The 6,929-nt window shown below is 40.8% G+C and overlaps 1 long non-coding RNA gene across 1 annotated transcript; it reads left to right on the top strand.

Moving 5' to 3' along the window:
• The first annotated feature begins 2,558 nt into the window (after positions 1-2,558).
• On the top strand, positions 2,559-3,639 carry LOC134458823 (uncharacterized). The gene is made up of 3 exons (XR_010036652.1): positions 2,559-2,741; positions 3,102-3,185; positions 3,382-3,639. It is a non-coding gene; the product is annotated as an uncharacterized LOC134458823 (long non-coding RNA).
• The last annotated feature ends 3,290 nt before the right edge of the window (positions 3,640-6,929 follow it).

The raw sequence follows: 6,929 nt of genomic DNA, 5'->3' as shown, positions 1-6,929 counted from the left end.
TAATTTAACCTGACAGGTGATAATGAGCATCATTCCGTCACACAGCGGTTCTGAAATTAGCTCTATTTCAGGTCATTCAGACACTAAAAGTCGATTACAGTAACAAAGACGCTGATCAGAGGAATTACAGTAGCGCCCTGACACATCTGTGTGAGATGAAATGTTTTACATTGGGCATTACAAAAAAGAAAGGAAACACACGCGCGCGCGCGCGCTCCAAACACACACACACACACACACACACACACACACACACACACACACACACACACACACACACACACACACACACACACACACACACACACACACACACACACACACACACACAGAGGGGAGGGGGGGGCGAGAGAGAAGAGAATAGTAACAAATGCATCTTTGAGACCTATAGGCTAAGTGTATAATGCTTTACTTTTAAGGTCGCCTATTGTTGCAAATTGTGTTGGTGGCATGCATGCTTGTCATTCAAAATGCATGCAAAGAGGAAGTACAGCATCAAATCGTATGAAAAATACTAACAGTAACAGTAACCTTATAACATAATGTACACAGTTGCAAATGGGTATCAGAGGTTATCTTTAGCCTATTGGTTTGGGTAGGCTAATATAGGTGACTGTTCCGGCTGTGGTTTTTCGCTGAGGAGGCAAGAATGGGGCTCATGTTGTGATGTGCAACACATCAGATTTTTAACATCCAAATCTCTTCTTTGTAGGTACCAAAAAGTGTCAAATTCAGGTGTCAAGTACCTAAAGGTAGCTAGTGTGTGTGTGTGTGTGTGTGTGTGTGTGTGTGTGTGTGTGTGTGTGTGTGTGTGTGTGTGTGTGTGTGTGTGTGTGTGTGTGTGTGTGTGTGTGTGTGTGTGCCATTTAGCATTTGGAATGCACACACATCCAGGTAAAACAGGTGCCAGACTAAACGTGATAAAACAAAAGAAGAAGAAAAAACGTCCGCACACTGTTGCTGCTCCCAGTGTATTATACACAACATTTACACCAGTCTGGTCTTTGGCAGGTGTAGGTGACAGCAACAGTGGTCGACAGCAACAGTGTCAACAGTGTACACACACACACACACACACACACACACACACACACACACACACACACACACACACACACACACACACACACACACACACACACACACACACACACACACACCTAGTTTCACACACACACCTAGGATGTGCTTGAAGGCCTGCAGGCAGGGCCAGCACCTTTGGCAGGAGGCCAGATACACTTTAGCCCTCCCTCCCAGCTCCCTCTCTTCTCCTCATTCTCCACGTAAGCCTGCTAGTTTCCTCCGTCCTCCACTCGAACTGGGACGGAATATTACTCCATGGGCCCCTGGGCCAGACAACAAGAAAGGCCCCTTCATGGGTGTTACAAAAAGCTGTAGGGTTTTTAGGTCATATGATAGAGACCATGTGTTGTTGGGAGTTCAGGGGTTTGTCCCCTGAGTAGATTTGAAACTACAGTTGGTAGATGACCACGCACTGATGAAGGCTTGATAGCCGAAACGCGTTTGCTTTTTGGACATGGTGGTAATATAAATAAATAATGAGACGCAGTTTTGTGAGTGCGGATTTTTCTTCCTTAAGTTGATACTTTTTATCTCGCACCCAAAGACTTTCGTTTTTCCAAGAAGTTGAGCGCGTCCTTTGCCAAAACTTGAAAACTACAGTTGGTAACAGTGGAATTTTAATGCAGTATGAGAGAATACATATAGAGGCTGGGGCTCCAGGGTCCCCTTGACTCATGGGCCCCTGGGCCTGAGCCCGGTCGGCCCGTGCAGTAATGCGTCCTTACACTGCAATGTTTCCTGAACACATCTCCATTCTGGAATAGGGGAGTGCACAAAAATTGTCATGACAATTGTATTGGGCCATTACAATACGTCGTATCGTGATACATTTAGGGTTTCCCCCCCCCAATACCCAGCCTAGTCAGTAGAACAAAGTCCACCGATGTACAATACCCTTAGGAGTAAAACATATTACCAGTAGAGCTAAACTTTTAGAGGCAGCATTACAGTTGTAACTGCACTGCATTCTGACATTCTATTGATATCAGCATAAGAAAAATCATTTCACATCATGTATCGCAATGTGTATCGTATCACACTCCTGTATCCATATGTATATCCTGCTGCATATTGAGGTTGTTGTAAATTCCCAGCCTTACTCTGGAATCATCTGGCCACATCTCCACATCACTCATGGGCCTTGGCAGACACTAGAGGAGGTCTCCTGAGGCCATTTCCACGCCCACATTCATAGACCGGACATGGTCCACAAGATGGAGTGATTAGCCTACTAGAGTAATATTAATATAATATTTTATTATATAGGCCTATATTATAGTAGCCTATATTATATTTTATTTTATAAAATCCCATGTGTTTGTGTGTAATATTAGCCTACTACACTTTTGATTTAGACCTAGTAAAAAACAAAACTAAAATTGCTGCCAAACGTTCCCATGTGCATCATGGATGAGCAGACCTCATGGATGAGCTGCAGACCTGGTCGAGGATAGGTCGACTGGATGCTGGTCGTCATTGGCGTCCGTTGCACATCATAACAGGCTTCTGCGCTAGGCGGTGTGAATATGGGTTTATTATAAGCAATAACAACCAGCGCACTTCCATCTTGTACTAAATAGAAACTCGCTAACTAAGAGTCGTGAAGACTCAACGAAGCAACCTGAATTTGGAAATGTTGTGCTGACTCATATTCAGTGGTAAGACACAGTTTTGCTTTTTTGAACACCAGCAGGCGGTTAAAACTGAACTACACAATGGGTTTATACCGACTAGGCTACTTGTTTATCATGGAATTTGTGGTATGGCATTTAGATAGCTAGGCTACTGTATTTTCCTCAAATAGCCTAAACATTTCAAGACATTATTCGTGCCACTCCATGGCTGGTAACTTGACACTAGTCCGATCACTTTACAGGTTCAATTCAATTACTTAAAATTTCAAATGAAATTTCAACCACTTACAGACAGGCCTTTTGAAGGGCATCGTTCAGCAGTTGTTTGCATTATAACGACAAACCTATAATGCCGTCTTAAACCCTCTTCTGTGACAAACGCAGCCATATCTTACATCGGAGATAGGCTGTCTGCTTGTTGCACTTCATCTGCGAAGGCGCACCTTGCAAGTTCAAATGAAAAGCCCAGTAAGTATCAAGAGCGACTCATTTAATCAAATCATGACCAAATTGAAATCCACTGTATACCCACACTTACAACTCTCACTGTGATTGGCATGTTCATATGTAGCCTAATATTTATCATGTCCAATGTCACCTCTATTTAAAATGAATAGCCTACAATTGCAGTAGTAATAATGATTAAAACGACTTTGTCCCACAGGTCAGCATGTGTCGTGCGTGTCAGGTGCAGTTACAGCATGCCCCCCTTCCTCAGGTGAAGCTGGCACCCTTTCTTAAAGGGCCATCTCTGACCTTCTAAATGGAGGTGGCACCATACCATACCACCCTGCCTGGCATCCCTCTGCACTGTTTAACAATGATGGCGTGTCTATAAACTCCAATGCTTTGGAGGTGGGCATGCCTGATGTCCCAAACAGGTCTGAGGTGATATGCACGAATAAAATAACTTTGAAAACAAACTCAACTCTGTTGCCACAGCATTTATTTTATTGTATAGCCTACTATCACATTATGTTTGTGTCTTTAAATACAGCCTGTTTCTGGTTACCAGAGGTATGAAAAATACAGGTCACAAAATTCATCTCGTGAGGAGTCGTTATCCTGTGAACAAAGCCACACCTAACATATAGAATTTTATTTGTTATGACGAGCTCAACGAAATTGAGCATTCCTTGTTGAAGCAATAATAAAAATAAATAAAAATAAAATATAAAGAAAAGTATGTATAAAAACGATGCTTTTGTAGCACGATTAAGTGCTGTAAAGAAAGCCAGATAAGAAAAATGACATCATTTTTTAATCTAAGTGCTCATGGAGATGATGTTACAATCTAATGCACTCAGTGGGGTTCTGAACAACAAAGCAACAAGTGACTGATATGGCTTCAAAAGAAACATAACATCGTAGACTCTAAAAATGCCCCAAATAACATTAAATAACATCTGGCCATCGTATGGTCCATCCGGGTGAAGAGAAGACAAGTGGTGTGGGGTGTATAAGAAATACATTACATGTCTGTCTGACACACTCTTAGCCTAGGTCTTTTACAAGTCAACCCACCAACCCTGAGTTCAAAAAAGATTACACCCAGTTTGGGGAAAAGAACACAAATGACATGACAGACTAACTCCAGAGTCATATTAGTTTAGCTTAGTTTAGTTTATTTAGTTTAGTTCAACAGGGACCATGCACAATACACATTGATTACAGAAGTAAAAAGATGGCTCGTGCCAGATTATAGCTATATAGCTAATTTCCATCTGCAGTCCCTGGACAGGTAAAACAAATATTAGAATACAATAACATAAACAAGATATAAACAAGTAAGCACATCCATAGCCCATGGGTCAAGCACACACACACACACACACACACACACACACACACACACACACACACACACACACACACACACACACACACACACACACACACATTAAAATGGAATTCAGTATGAGTCATATTTTGAATGAAAAAACATATGATTAATGTTGACAAGACTGGTTGGTTAATATCCATTTTTTCACATCCCTTGAGAAGGCCTGATAATCAGTAGGCTAATACTTTTTAGGTTACTGGGTAGACTATTCCATGTTTTCAGGCCCGTAGCCAGGGGGGGTTCGAGGGGTTTCGAACCCCCCCCACTCGAAACCCCCAACACTGGGCCAACAATGAAAATAACTTTGAGATAGCAGTAATTTGAAGCAATTCATGACCATTTATGTTGACAATGGGGAGCAACAGACAAACAATTAAGCAATTGGACAGCAACAGACTCACAGCAAACTCATGATGAATAAAATATGTCTAAATTAAAATATGTTTGAATTTGAAGACATTGGAATAGGGAGCCAAATGAAGTCCTGAAGGAGAAGGCTGACTGAGCAAAAGCAGTTCGTCGGATTGGGAGACTACAATCACCCCTAATGGTGGATCTTGACGTTCTGCTCATCAATTCAGAGCAGGGTTGAACAAATGTTCTATCTGAAAGAGGATTGTGTGCTTGAGACAGTGACTACGTTTACATGACATTTTCCATTCCAAATTAATAATTCCGAATTAAATATTTCTGCATAGTTTACTTTGATCTTTCATTTCATTCCAAATTGTGAAGTGTTTACATGATGATGAAAGCGGGATTAAGCTTCATTCAGAATTAAAGTGAATTAATTTCGAATTAAATGTCTCTTGTAAACGTAGCAACTGTCAGTTGTGCTTTTAGACCTGTTTTGCCAGTTAGGTAAATAACATGACTTGACTGTTGTGTACTGTAAGCTTTGGTCCAATTGGCATCTACTCCGTCAACCAGGTGAGCAGCTGGGCAGCGTAGTAGGTGATGATTATGTCAGCACCTGGGGACACAAAACAACCGGTAACACTTTATTTTAGGGATACATCTATTAGCACTAATAGGCCTACATACAATGTGCCTGTATAAGTAACTTGTAAGGCATGTACAAAGCAAAATCAAACATTTGTTAGGCATGTATTCGCAAATGTCTTGTTCATGCACAATAAGGGATTTATTACCAAATTGCAACGTAATCTTAGTTAGGACCTTGTAGGCCTTAGCGTTTTCTTAGTACATGCCTTACAAGTTACTTATGCAGGCATTAGCATTGTATGTATTAGTGCTTATAGATGTAGGCTATCCCTAAAATAAAGTGTTACCAAACAACCAATCAGGGACATTTCACGTGAAATCAGACCGGACCGACACAGATTTCAATCATACTTGGTGTGCCTTTTTAGTAACAAGGTAGCACCCCAGAACTGCATTGGTTTGAATCTGACACTAATATTAAGGGAGAAACAGACTAGGAAAGGTTCACATGTGAGGGTAGGACACACTAGCCTACATTCAGCCTTGATTATATCAGTCAGTGTTAGTCACAAAAAGCTGTCTGTGGTGTTGTTTGAAAGCTCTTTTCTGGCTACAAATTACACAATCAGCTTGGAATACAACAACCCTCAGAATATGAATGATGATAAATTGAAAAATTGAATATCTAAAAAACTCATATTTTAAAATGGCCAATTCCTTGTCTTAACGTAGTCTGCAATACCATGAACAACACCTGAAATTCTGGTGTTTGGTTCTTTATTCATTTCAGAGATAATGGGACATTAAGGTTGAAATGAGTTGTAATAAAGTAGTAATTCAGTGTCAGGGACAGGACTGGACTGGCCATCTGGCATAACGGACATTTTTCTGGTGGGCCCTGCACCCTCGTCGGTCCCTATTCCAGGTGCTCAAGAACTACAATTGACACTGTTTAAGCTAGACCATTTTCAGCTTTATGAGAAGGCAGGGTTGAAAGAATAAGCTCAGTTAAGGATTAAAAAAAATCAAGCATCAAAGTGTTTGTTGTAGCTGTTTAAGATGTCAACTAGTGGCTAGCATGTGTTGAGGAATGTATGCCGAACACTGGAGAGGTGAAACTGAACTTCCTGCATACCCATGGACCATCTTCATCCTTCACATATTCCGATAGACAAGCTGTCATGTGATATTACTATGGTATTACCATATTATTACTAGGTGATCTGTATGACTCCATATTTTTTTGTCCCATTATTTCTGAATTGAATAAAGAACCAAACATCAGCATTTCAGGTGTTGTTCATGACATCGCCGGCTACGTTTGGACAAGGAACTGGCCATTTTAAAATATGAGTTTTTTAGATATTCAATTTTTAATTTTTCAATTTATCATAATTCATATTCTGAGGGTTGTTGTATTCCAA

The sequence above is a fragment of the Engraulis encrasicolus genome, chromosome 11 (assembly GCF_034702125.1).
Source record: "Engraulis encrasicolus isolate BLACKSEA-1 chromosome 11, IST_EnEncr_1.0, whole genome shotgun sequence".
In the NCBI taxonomy this organism is placed as follows: Eukaryota; Metazoa; Chordata; class Actinopteri; order Clupeiformes; family Engraulidae; genus Engraulis; species Engraulis encrasicolus.
Note: the sequence above shows the minus strand (reverse complement) of the source record. Positions and strands in the feature narration are given on the sequence as shown.